Source organism: Pantherophis guttatus, chromosome 3 (genome assembly GCF_059756535.1).
Source record: "Pantherophis guttatus breed Tessera chromosome 3, ASM5975653v1, whole genome shotgun sequence".
Taxonomy (NCBI): Eukaryota; Metazoa; Chordata; class Lepidosauria; order Squamata; family Colubridae; genus Pantherophis; species Pantherophis guttatus.
In genome coordinates, this window is record NC_142065.1 from 15,233,983 (window position 1) to 15,247,965 (window position 13,983).

Consider the following 13,983-nt stretch of genomic DNA (forward strand, 5'->3'; position numbering starts at 1 on the left):
TTGTGATTGTTCTCAGAAAGAGGCTATGTAGGAGATGACCAGGCTGAGCCCAAGGGTAGGGTCAAATGCATCATCAGTTTGCAGCAGTGGTGAAATGTAAAATTTGTTACTACCGGTTCTGTGGACGTGGCTTGGCTTTTTTTTTTTTTTTTACTTTTAAAAGCATTTTTTCGGCCGAAGAGGTTGTAGAAAAAATGCTTTTAAAAGTAAAAAAAAAAAAGCTCTGATGATCGCGCGGCTCAGCTGGGCATGGGGGGGCGGGCAAGGATTTTTGCTATCAGTTCTCTGAACCACCCACCACCATCACTACCAGATCGGGCAATCCAGTCTGAACTGGGAGCATTTCACCCCTGGTTTGCAGTCACTATGCTCCCAGAAGAGACCTAAGACCAGCCCCCAGTGAATTCTGTTGACTCTTATCTGGCACCTTGACTTTAGTAGATCAGATTCTTGTGCTTGGGTAAAATGTAATAAACTCGCTGTACTTTTGAGGGAGACCACAGCTGCAATATAAGGATATCGGCAAGAGGGACCTAAAGGCCCTGGGAATGGACATTAACAACTGGGAAACTTTGACCTCCGATTGTTCAGCTTGGAGGCTAAAGACGCAGCATGGCCTTCTCCAATTCGAAGAGACACTTGTTCGGCAGCTGAGGCAAAGAGGCAGTCCCGGAACCAGTGAAATCTGGGGGCTGGGCAGGGGACAGAATGTATCTGCCCTCAGTGGGGAAGGGATTGCAACTCTCGAATTGGCCTTTTTAATCACACCAGATGCTGTTTTAGAACCTCTTTCCAGAGCACGATACCATAGTCTCTTGAGACTGAAGGATGCCAATGACATGACTTTTGAAATCTATCCCAGCTCCTTTATTTCTTGCCCTGATAGATGCGAGTCAATAAAAATGTATCAAGTCATGTACCTGTAATTCAGAAGCAGTTGGGATTTCTAAATAGATTCAAAGACAGTTTACATACAGCTTGTTACAGTAATCCCTCAAAAATGCATAGCTAATTATGACAAGTCCTCTCACGGCCAAATCTGTTGTCTGAAGGATTGCAAACGGTGTGTAGCTGACTGCATCAACATCAGTCATCTTGGTACAGGGTTGATCCTGGGTGTAGATCAAAGCAGTAGACATGATTCATCAAAATATATGCTCATTTAATACAGATTAGTTCACAGGTGTCAAACTTGATTTCATAAAGGGCCACAACAGAGTTGTGTTTGACCTTGGGGGGCTGGGATGGGTCTGGCCAGGGTGGGTGTGGCCAGCTCAATGTCACTCATGTTGGGGGTGCCTGTGGCGGCCCAAGCGCTCTGCCAGTGAAAATGGGATCCTGAGCTCCGTTTTCGGCTGTGACGGCCTCCTGTAGCCCTCTGCCAGTGAAAACAGAGCTCCGTTTTTGCTGGCAGAGGCACCATGGACCAGTCCTTTGCTGTTTCCAGAGTGGCCGTGTGGGCCAGATCTAAGCACCCCATGGGCCAGATCTGGCCCCCAGGCCTTGAGTTTGACCCTCCTGGCTGAGATCTTTAGTGGCTACAAGCAGTTCTCCTCTACTTTTTGAAACTGACCATAAAGACCTCCAGATTGTTTTCATTTGGGACATTAAATATCACTTTTAAAAATACAGCTTAAATTTCAACAGAAAGAATTTGGATGTGTGTCTGTGTGGTGTGTGTGTATTCCTCTAAATTAAAGAAAATAATAATAATACTCCTTTACTTAAGGCATAACAGTCATGGAGGGATATCTCATATCTACGAAGACATCAGCTAATCTTCTAATTTCCTGGCTTTGCAGAACTTCAGTCAAGTTAAGGTAACCTGAATTCTCATATGACTCCCAAAAGTCTTTTTAAAATTATATATTCTGCTCTATGACATCCAACAGATGTATGGTGAAGTAAGAGAACTCGACTTGCTCCCAGGTCCAGTTTGTGATGGCAGTAGTTCATTTTCCACAAGATTATGGGAAACCCTGGAGCTTATGAAGAGGATATGTTACTGGATCTTTACAAGTTGCTTAACCAGTGACATCAAGGAACCAAAGCTTATTATGGGATCCTGAAACAACCCATATAAACATAGACCTTTAAAGTTTTAAACTTTAAAATGTCTTTAAAGTTCTTCTCAACAGCCAGAGAGTTTCAGGAATACTTGGATCAGTTCTGTAACTGTTCATTCTCACAATATGATTTATCGTTTTCTTTCTCCTCCCTTCTGCCTTTCCTTTCCTCTCTTTATACTGCAAGATTTATCAACTCTGGGCAATGTACAAGAGCAAATTGGAAACAATACATCAGTAATTAAAATAATATACCTTATTTTTCGGACTATAAGACGCATCTTTCCCCCCCCCCCAAAAGGGGGTGAAAATTTGAGTGCGTCTTATACACCGAATGTAGCCCCTCCCATCCGCTGGCCTCCACCCTTTGACCTCTGCCTCCCAGCAATTTACCTCCTTGCAGCAAGCAGCAAGAAGAAACAGCCCATTTCAGCTTCAGCACAGCCTAATTAGCACAAGTTGATTGTCCCTGACTCTCAGCTGTTTCAGGCTGCAGGAATTGCCATTGCCTATTGCTGCACGGGCCTCTGCTGCTTGCTGCAAGGAGGTAAATCGCTGAGAGCAGATTTTTTTTCTTGTGCTAATCAAGCTATGCTGAAAACGAAAATAAAGCAGGCTGTTTGCTGTTTGCTGCAACGAGCCAAAATTGCTGGGAGGCAGAGACAGATTTCTTTTTCTTGTTTTTCTCATCAAAAAAGATAGGTGCATCTTATAGTCCGGTGTGTCTCATACTCCGAAAAATATGGTAGTAAGCAATAATTTTGACCATCTCTCCCTAATCTTCCTAGGTTCTGAAGTTCCCATTGAAACAAAACAGTTTAAAGAGCCTTCCTGAATGAAAAGTGAATGGAAGATAATCCTATAGCAATAGCACTTACACTTCTGTACAGTTTCATAGTGCTTTACAAGCCTCTCTAAGCGGTTAACAGAGTTAGCACATTGCCCCCAACAATCTGGCTCCTCATTGTAGCAACCTTGGAAGAATGGAAAGTTGAGTCAACCTGGAGCCGATCAAGATCAAACTCCTGGCAATGGGCAAAGTTAGCCTGCAGTACTGCATTCTAACCACTGCACCACCATGGCTCTAATCATATGTGTTAGGGTGTGTGTAAAAAGTATTTGTTGCTTGTGCAACGAGCAGAGCAGAAACACACAGGGAAGGAGATAAACGTGCAGCTCGTGTGAGAAAAATACTTTATATACAAGATAATAAGCAGTCTCGGTGTAGGTAAAACAGTCCAAGGTCATAAACAGTAATATCAGTCCAGTAAGTATCTTCCCTTACCAAAGCAAACAGACTTTAGTAACTCTTGGTATACAGTACCATATAACAATTCAGTCTAACACCAATCAGCAGAAAGACGCAGGAAGCAACAGGAACAGGAACAATCAGGAACAAAGAACGCTTCTCCGCGCTGCTTATTTATGCACTGTAGCCTAATTACAGGGTTCAGCAAACCCTGATTACGTGGCTCAGTTGTTTCTTAAAGAAACAGATATATTGCCTGACCAACAAGTTAGGAATAAGCTACAAGCTGAACCTAACAATATGCATATTGCATAATGCGAGGGATGCTACCAAGAGGGCCTATCCTTTCAACTAGAGTTCTTGATCTTTTGTGGAGAAGGAGAATACATAGCAGGTCTTCCTTCAGTGTTAGTATCAGATGGGGGGGACTCACAATTGGTGAGTATATCCTGATCAGTGGTGGGATTCAAATAATTTAACAACCGGTTCACCCAGGATCAGGTTGGCGGTCGTGAGAGGCATCCCCATCCTCCATCTCTGCCTCACACACGGGACGATCCTCCCACGATAGCCAAGCTGACCCTGGGCAAACCGGTTGTTAAATTACCCCACTCCCTGCTATCAAAGTGGATCCTGGGCGCTGTGCTGTGCTGCAATGGAGAAATGGGCAACGGAGCGATTGGCACAAGGGAAGGAGGAGGAGCAGGGAGAAGAAAGAGGGAAAGTAGCTTTCTCCTTCCCTCGCTCTGACCGCTCTGTTGCCCATTTCTCCATTGCAGCGCAGTGCCCAGGATCCACTTTGATAGCAGTGGTGGTGGTGGGGATTTAACAACTGGTTCAGCTGAACCGGTGCAAACCGGCTGAATCCCACCACTAATCCTGATGCTGCAAGGCAGAAGGCATTCGAAGTGATAGCCAACACTTTGACTCAAGTCCAGAAGCCTCCTGGCAACCAAAGTCAGTTCTCAAGGTGTAAATTCTGCAACTACAGATCTTCCCAGCAAGTTTGTTTTACTCATAAATCATTCTCTGGGTTATCTCTTAACGCTCCTATATTTCCATGCTTAGTTCCAGCTTGGTATGCCAGGCCTAATTTCAAGGCTATCGTAAGATGCTCTGGGGTTACATCCTTAGTAGCTATTTTTAGTGTGCAGATATTTAAACATGCCACAACTAATGTAGCCTGTTCCAGCAGTATGAACCTGGAGATAAGAGGATGTCTGGGTGGAAACCTCCAGGCACCTTTAGATGAAATACGGTCTTCAGGTCTGACTTAGTCATGTCCAGGTTTCATTCAACAACAAGCTTATACCTGTTCTTTATTTCCTTTCCATCTATCATTGCTATCCTGATAACAGATAATAAAAAAGATGTGATTTATGTGCTTCAGCTGAGATCAGTTCATTTTCAGAAATCTTAATATTCTCCTTCTGCCTAACGATATGCAGAGCTTCAAAAGCCCATTTCATTTTATAGCGCAGTTTTTCATTTCATGTTTTTTTTCCTTAAGGACTCCATCCCTGACACCCACCCACCCCCACCACCCAAAAAATCTGTAGAAGATTTGCCAGACCTGATCAGAGTCAAGCATAGGATGTAATGTCTAGAAAGGAAATGTGGAATCACTCAGCCCAAATTAGTAAAACTTGATATGTAGGCATTCCAAAAATCTCTTCCAGATTTGTTAAAGCCCAGTGCAAAGACTGTACTGCAGTGAGCTCAGAGCAGTGTTGGGTTGCTACCGGTTCACCCCGGATAGGGCAAACTAGTAGCGGCAGCTACGGGAGGCTCCGCCCACCCACCCGGACATCTCTGTGCATGTGCAGAAGCGTTGCACATGCACAAGCGAACCAGTAGCGACGGGATTTGAAACCCACTACTGGCTCAGAGGCTGTATTGCTGTTCTCCAGCACAGAGCATGGAAGGACAGTAGCCTCTCTACAAAGATCCTGGTACTTTTTAAGTATGGTGGGATTCCTTATAGCTACTTATTAGTAGTTATGGGTGCGTCCCGCTACTCCCATATAACACCACTATTGCGCGAGCTGCACTGGTTGCCGGTGGTCCTCCAGATCCGCTTCAAGATGCTGGTACTCACCTATAAAGCCCTTCATGGCATGGGCCTGGGGTATTTGCAGTATCACCTCCTACCGGCCTCCCACCGCCCAGTGCACTCACATAGGGCTGCCCTCCTCCGGGTCCCCTTGGCCAGACAGTGTCGGCTGGCAGTCCTCAGGATGAGGGCATTCTCTATGGTCGCACCGATCCTCTGGAACGGGTTGCCCATTGGGCTCCGGATGGCCCCCGACCTCCTCACCTTCCGCGCCAACCTAAAGACATAGCTCTTTCAGCAACTTCCCTGATCTGCCGTGGTTTTTAACTTGGGGATTTGGGGATTTTAATTGGTTTTTAATATTATTTAATTTTTATCTATTGTCGGGTTGTTTTATAGTTGTGAGCTGCCCCGAGTCCTAAGGGGGAAGGGCGGCATATAAATCTGACAAATAAATAAATATTATGCCATTCACTGCAGCCCTTCATCACAATTAATTTCATAAGAAAGTTGCACACACATCTGCAGAAGGACATGGTACTAGGACAAAAATGATCAAGTGTCTTCACATCAAATATTTCATCATGTTTATTGTTAGTTCTGTTCACTTCATGAAAGGCTTGTTGTTTGCACACACTCACATCCAGATTTTATATTTTAATTTCTAACAAAATTACCCTGCATTTTCTCTGCATCTTTTAATAGCACTTAGACTTATATACCATTTCACGGTGCTTACAACTCTCTCTAAGTGGTTTATCAACCATCTCAACTATTTGGGTCCTCACTTTACTGACCTTGGAAGGATGGAAGATTGAATCAACCTTGAGCAGGTGAAAATCCAACTGCTGGCAGCCGAGAGTTAGCAGAATTAGCCTGCAATACTGCATCCTTAACCACTGTGCCACCAGGGGTCTTAATTTACCCTTAATTGTTCCTTTAATCGCATTTTGGAAACAATTATTTTTTTCTATGCATGTCATATGTTTCTCTTACTTTCATCTTTACACTAACCATTTCCATTAATATATTGTTTTCTCATCTGTAGCCTTTTCTTTTCATTCTGCCAAGCAGCCTTTTCATACTTCCCATTATTCCTTTAATTTGTTCCAAACAGCTTACATAAATCCTTTCCTTATCCTCATATTCCATTCGTGTTGGTGGGAGATTTATTTATCTTTTACAGATAATCCTCATTTAATGACCACAATTGGGACCGGGAAGCAAAGCAATTACTAAGTGAAACCTCTACTGCATTGACAGTCTTACTGCAGTTTTCCTTTGCTTTACAGACCTGCAAAAGCCATAAATGTGGGGATTGATTATAATATTACTTTTTCATCTCCATCATAACAGCAAACGATCATCAGATGAGGCAGTCACTAAATGAGGAATATTTGTTATACTTATCCTTATGGAATCACAGAATCATACGGCTGGAAGGGACCTTTGAGCATGATAGGACAGCTCCAGCTCTGTTGTGGCCCGTCAGCAGCCTGTGCAGCTAGTAGCTGATTCCGACAGCGAGGAGGCTGGTGTGGTGCTGCGCCAGCAGCCTGTGCAGCTAGCACTCAAGTCGGACAATGAGGAGGCTGGAGAAGATGTGGTGCCAGAGACGGGGATTCAGCCAGGGCCTTCAGAACCTCCAGAAGCTCCCATAAGTGAAGAAGAAGAAGAGGAGGAGCCTCTTCCCGATGCACGGGCGCGCAGAGCTGCCAAAAGGCAGGAGTGGCTCCTCAGGAGGAGGTCTCCTCGAGAGTAAGGCTTGGGGCTAATTGGCCACTCCCTTAGCCTATTTAAGGAAGGACGACGACTGAGGCAATTTGCAGGGAACAACTTCGTTCACTCTCCTTCAGGTCTTGATCTTAGTTCTCTGCAAATTGCTTCTGGGCTTTCTGCCAACCATAGTAAGATTACGATTATTTATTCTTTGGATTCTTGTAGGCTGTTAAGAAAGTTAATTAACAGCCTTTGTTTGAAAAAGACTGATTTAATTTAGTAAACTAGGGTTTGTACAGACTTTGTGTGTACTGCGTTCTTTGGGGTCCATAGCTGGGGCAGAACAAGCTCTTATGATGAAGTCTATGTTTGATCAGCCTCTAGTGCAGAGGTCTTCAAACTTGGCAGCTTTAAGACTTGTGGACTTCAATTCCCAGAATTCTCCAGCCAACTATGCTATGCTGGCTGGAGAATTCTGGGAGTTGAAGTCCACAAGTCTTAAAGCTGTCAAGTTTGAAGACCTCTGCTCTAGTGATTCCTGGTTTAGTATCTCCTGAAGCTGACACTCCTTCAGGGTCAGAATCTGAGTCCTGAGCCATGACACATTTAACATTTAACAAATTAACTAATAAATAATAAATAATAAAACCCAGAATCAGAGTCAGCCTATTTGCTTGAACAGCCAAGTCTTCAGGTCCCGACGGAAGGAGCGGAGATCAGGAGCCGTCTGGAGCTCAGTAGGCAACATATAGTAGCTAGTATACCACAAGCACAACCAAAGTCCAGTTTTACCACATACATAGCCATGCTAACACTCTTCAGACAGGACCTCTAATCTTGAAGCTAGAAAGTCAACATATTAGAAGATATGCAGCTTATTGAGATTTAGCATGTACAAAAGATGAGTATGGTGATAAATTTTAGTCTGGGTAAGCAGTAGCAGTGGTATTCACTTACCTTCGCTACTAGTCGCAAATGTGAGCGCGCACACCTCCTCCACACATACACAGAGCCTATCAGCATGCACAGGGGGTAAAAAATGGAACGTGATGACGTCCGGGCGGGTGGACAGAGCCTCCCGCCACCGGCGCTACCGGATCGCGCGATCTGGATAGAACCAGCTGAATTTCAGCACTGGTAAGCAGGTATTAACACTGTTATTTATTATAATGAACACTTCTCACCTGAATGCTAAAGGCTGTACACTCTACTAAAAAAATGTTAGCCTTAGGCTGAATCTTGACCTTTTTACTCAAGTCACAATCATATATAACTCTAACGAAAATAAAGTCTTTGGAAGTCTTTAATTAGCTATCCTATTTTTTCAACATAACCCTGCTCTGTGAGGAAGTGGGAGTGGGGGACAGAGAGAGCTGGTATCGTAAGTTTCAAAATCAACAGGAGACTAATAAGACATAGTTTTGTAGATAAGCAATTTAAAAGTTCATTTTAGCCAAATTACCAATATATAAATGATATAGGGTCATGTGCAAACAGATGCCCATACAAATTGAAGTAAACAAACAAATACAACTAAACTAGTTCAATAAGCCACCCAGAGTCATTTCAACAGTGAGAGGGGTGACATATAAATTTAATTAATAGATAAATTTTATCTTGGTATATTGTGAACTACTCTTTCCCAATCCTGTTCATCATAGGATTGTAATATTCAGAATTTACAGAGCATATTCTAGCATCACTTCCTGAAATACAGGTAAAAGGGGGCATAGGGAATAAAAAATCTTGTTCCATTTGAGGTCAGTACAGCAAAACAAAACCAAAAAAATCCATTGGTTTGTTTTCTTGGCTATCCATAGTATTCTCAGGAGCCTTCTTCCATACCAAAGTGCAACTAAGTGGGATAATCATTTATATTATAGCTTTGGGTTCTAATGGAAAAAAGTGAGTGGCTTACACTTCTCTTTTTATCATACCCAAATGTTCCACCAATAAAAAATATATGGTCCATGATATTACTGCAGAAATATACACACATCATCTTTTAAGGTTTACAACAGGGGTGTCAAACTCACAGTCCATGAGCCGAATGTGTCACATGCTGACAGGGGTGGGATTCTACAGGTTTGGACCGGTTCGGGTGAACCAGTAGCTCTGATGATCAGCTGGGAGCGAACTGGTTCACTCTGATGATCAGCTGGGTCTGCCCACCCCTGCGCTTTACTTACCTATATCTTTGCAGCTTATTAGAGTGGCAGAGCGGATTGCTGTGCCTCAGCTGTTTTAATTCTGTAGCACTAACGTGGAAGGTGATTTTTTGTTCAATTGCACACGTGCGCGTAGCGAAGCCGGCAATCATCGAAACAGTTGTTAAATTGGTAGGATCCAGTGGTGGGTTGCCCCTGGTTCGCACCAGTTCTATAGAACCGGTAGTAAAACTAGCGGGAGGCTCCGCCCACTGACCCTGACATCATCAAAACGCTTCTGCGCTTGTGCAGAAGTGTGCGTGCATGAGTGAAGCGAGCATGCACATGCGGCCCCGTTGCGAACCGGTAGTAGAAGTAGAACCCACCCCTGATAGGATCCCACCACTGCGCTTGCCACACACATGCCCGGTTTAGCAAAGGGTCAAAAAGTCGCGATACATCACATGATGACAATATGACACCGCGAGTTTGACACCCCTGATTTATAATCATCAAGTGGTATTAGGGCTTACAAGTAGTGCTTAACCTACAGCCTGGTGTTTAACAATTGTTTGAAGTTACAATGGCACTGGAAAAGGTGACTTATGACCAATCCCTGCACTTATGAGCATTGCAGCATCACCACAGTCATGTGATCAAAATTTGGGCACTTGGCAACCAGTGTGTATTTACCACAGTTGCAGTGTGATCACCATTTGCAACCTTCCCAGCTGGCTTCTGACAAGCAAAGACAATGAGGGAATCCAGATTCTCTTAATAACTGCATAATTCACTTAACAGCTTCAGTGATTTCACATTAAAAAAAAATTAAAATTGGGCATGACTCACTTAACAGATGCCTTGCTTAACAATAAAAATGTTGGTCCCAATTGAGGTCATAAGTCAAGGACTATTTGTAATTACTTCTAGCCCAGAAATTGCTCTCAATCTAAGCCACAATTGCCCCGGTCCTTACAAAAGGAGTGGGTAGCTTATGATTCAGTTAGTAACAAGAAACTCAGCCAGTTGTATATTATATAAAGTGGAATATCATACTAAATAATGTGACTTTTTTTTTTTGATATCATAGTGTACTATGGAGCTATACCGTTTTCTTGATCCAAGCTTAAAGCTAAGCATTTGTATGATCCCAGTTACTGCATTGCCCCGACATTCAGATCCCAAGGGAAAAAAAATAGATTAAACTGAGATGTCTGACTAGAACTCCAAGAGGAATTAAAATCTTCATAGTCACCTTCTGTCTTATATGAGTTTCTTTTTTTAATTTATTTATACTTTTTTCTTTAACATATATAAGTATTTAGTAAACAGCCTGAGTCATTTTACATATACATAATAATAGTAATAATAATATTCTTTACTTGTATATAATAGTATTCTTATTAACTATACACTTAAAGAACAACTGTTCGAGAGAATGAGCATGTAGAATCATAAATTAGTCCCTTGAAAGATTTTAGACATCTAATTGTGGTTAGACTGACTGGGGAAAGGGATTTTTTAGATTCCTGCCTGCCGTTCTAAAAGTTGCAACTGACCCCAGTTCATTGCTGAAACAACACCTTTGTACACAATGCAACTAGTAAGGTGCATCAGGAGCTATCCAAGGTCCTGATGATGAATCAGACTAGAGCTGAAAGGGAACTTGGAGGTCTTCTAGTCCAACCCCCTGCTCAAGCAGGAGAATTTATACCATTTCAGACAAGTGGCTGTCCTGTATTTTCTTAAAAGCCTCCAGTGATGCAGCACCTGCAACTTCTGAAGGCAAGCTGTTCCACCAGTTAATTATTCTCATTGTTAGGAAGTTTCTACTTAATTCCAAGTTGCTTCTTTCCTTAATTAGATTCCATCCATTGTTTCTTGTCTTGCCTTCTGGTGCTTTGGAAAATATGTTCACCCCCTCTTCTTTGTGGCGGCCCCTCCTATACTGCAATACTGCTATCATGTCACTCCTACTTTTCTCTAGACTGGCCATATCCAGTTCCTGCAACTGTTCTTAATGTGTTTTTGTCTCCAGGTCTTTAGTCATCTTAGTTGCTCTTCTTTGCACTTTTTCCAAACTCTCAACATCTTTTTGGTAATGTGGTGACCAAAATTGGTTGCAGTATTCCAGGTTTGGCCTTACCAAGGTTTATAAAGTGATACTAATACTTCATGTGATTTTGATTCTATGCCTCTGTTTATACAACTAAGGGTTGTATTAGCTTTTTTGACTGCTCCCACACAGCTGGCTCATCTTCAAGTGATCATCCCTCTCACAGTTACTGTTTTTGAGCCAGGTTGCGCCTAATCTGTACTTATACCTTTGATGCTCTACAAAATCTGCCAACATTATGACTTGGCCAGTGTAAGCCAGTGACTTACTTTGACCTGAACTGACCAATATTGCTATTATTGTCACCTGACTTGTCATCTTTTAAATTCAGACAACCTGACTCTGGTCTGACTTTATCCATGATGTTATCTGACTTGAGTGCTGGATTTAGCTCATCTCATATTTTGCAAGCCCCTGGCCTTTGTATCTTAAATCTCGGTCCATAGGAGAGGTTCCATCGCTGTCTAAAGGGGGTGAAATTTTACCCCCTGTAGACAGGGCACGCAACTTGGGTGTCCTCCTGGATTCACAGTTGAGTTTAGAAGATCATATAACGACTGTGACCAGGGGGGCATATGCCCAGATTCGTCTGGTATGCCAGTTGCGCCCCTACTTGGACCGGGATGCCCTACGCACAGTTACTCATGCGCTAGTCACCTCCCGTATTGACTACGCTCTCTACATGGGGCTGCCCTTGAGGACCACTCAGAGGCTTCAGCTGGTGCAAAATGCAGTCGTGCAGGTTGTGATGGGAGAATCCCGATACTCCCATGTAACACCCCTCCTGCGTGACCTGCATTGGTTGCCGGTTGCCCTCCGGGTGAGATTCAAGGTGCTGGTGATGACCTATAAAGCCCTACATGGCTTAGGCCCAGGATATTTGGTGGACCACCTGCAGCCAGCAACAACATCCCATCGCCCGGTTCGCACCCATAGGGAGGGCCTGCTCAGGGAGCCGTCAGCGAGACAATGTCGGCTGGCGGCCCCCAGGGGTAGAGCCTTCTCTGTGGGCGCGCCCACCCTCTGGAATCAACTCCCCTTGGGGCTTCGGCTGGCCCCTGACCTTTGCACCTTTCACCGCGAGTTAAATACTTGGTTATTCGAGTCCCCCGGCCTGGACTGATGGGGGTTTTTTATGGGTTTTTAATAGTATTTGATCTAATTAGGCATTTTAACTTTGCATGATGGATTATTGTGGTTTTATTGTTGTGAGCCGCCCTGAGTCCGTTGGAGATAGGGCGGCATATAAGCCTAATAAAATAAAAAATAAATAAATAAAATTTAAAAAAATAGTTTGCATAAGAGAATTCATATGATTTCCAAAGAGAACTTTCCCAGCCGTGTTGTCTCACAGTAACAACTTATGGAAAAGAACCAGTCCCCATTAAAATAGCTTATTTTGAGAGGTTCTGAATTTTGTTACATCTAAATCCCATTTAAGCAATGATCAGGTTGATTTTTTTTTTTTTGCTAAACAAACTTAAGTGGTGTACTTAAATAATCTGAGGGCCAAATTTATCCAAACCCAAACCAAAATGACACAATCATGTCTTTGTTCATCTGGGCCCAAATATAAAGTACTGACATGATCAGAAGAATCATCAGCAATTGCATATTCATTGCTAAGCCAGTAATAACTATGCAAATCCAGTTAAATAGCAGCATGAACATGTAGTCAGCAGGTCTTCCATCGAAAGCACCTGTTTCGAGACATGGTGAATACCAGTAGTGGTAATCAACCAGTTCGCACCACTTTGGCCAAACCAGTTGTTAAATTGCTGGCTGGCCCCGCCCCACCCTGCCCCTTCCAGAAGTCCCCACGTGCCGTTTTGGCTCCCAGGTAAGTGCAGGAGGCCTACTAGGCCCAAAACAGGGTGCGGGGTGTGATGTAGCCCCCCCCAGCCCATTTTTGCTCCCAGGAGGCTGCAGGGAGGCCTACTAGGCCAGTGGTGAAATGTGAAATTTGTTACTACTGGTTCTGTGGGTGTGGCTTGGTGGGGAGTAATGTGACTGGGTGGGCATGGCCAACTTTTTTTATTTTTACTTTTAAAACCATTTTTTCTACAACCTCTTTGGCCGAAGAGGTTGTAAAAAAAATGCTTTTAAAAGCCTCTGATGATCCCAGCTGAGTTGCCTGATCACCAGAGGCTTTTTTTTCTTTTAAAAACATTTTTTCTACAACCTCTTTGGCCGAAAAGGTTGTAGAAAAAATGCTTTCAAAAGTAAAAAAAAAGCCTCTGATGATTGTGCAGCTCAGCTGGGCATGGGGAGAGCAGGGATTTTTGCTACCAGTTCTCTGAACCACCTGCCGCCATCGCTACTGGATTGAGCGATCCGGTCTGAACCAGGAGCATTTCACCCCTGTACTACGCCCAAAATGGGGTTTGTTTGTTTGTTTGTTTGTTTGTTTGTTTTATTAGATTTATATACCACCCTACTCCCGAAGGGCTCAGGGCGGTGAACAGGCACAAAATAAAATACATAAATACAAAATTTAAAGCAGAAATAAAACCAGATTAAACAATTTAGCCCGAGACAAATTTAAAACATCCCAATAATTTTAAAACAGATTTAAAATTTTTGATTTAAAAGAAAAGGGGAAAAAGGTTAGGCCAGGCCAGCTTGCTGGAATA

The 13,983-nt window shown here is 43.2% G+C and overlaps 1 long non-coding RNA gene across 1 annotated transcript; it reads left to right on the forward strand.

Annotated features, from left to right (window-relative positions):
• Positions 1-686: 686 nt before the first annotated feature.
• On the forward strand, positions 687-7,388 carry LOC148114498 (uncharacterized). Its single transcript, XR_015732959.1, has 2 exons — positions 687-1,820; positions 6,725-7,388. It is a non-coding gene; the product is annotated as an uncharacterized LOC148114498 (long non-coding RNA).
• The last annotated feature ends 6,595 nt before the right edge of the window (positions 7,389-13,983 follow it).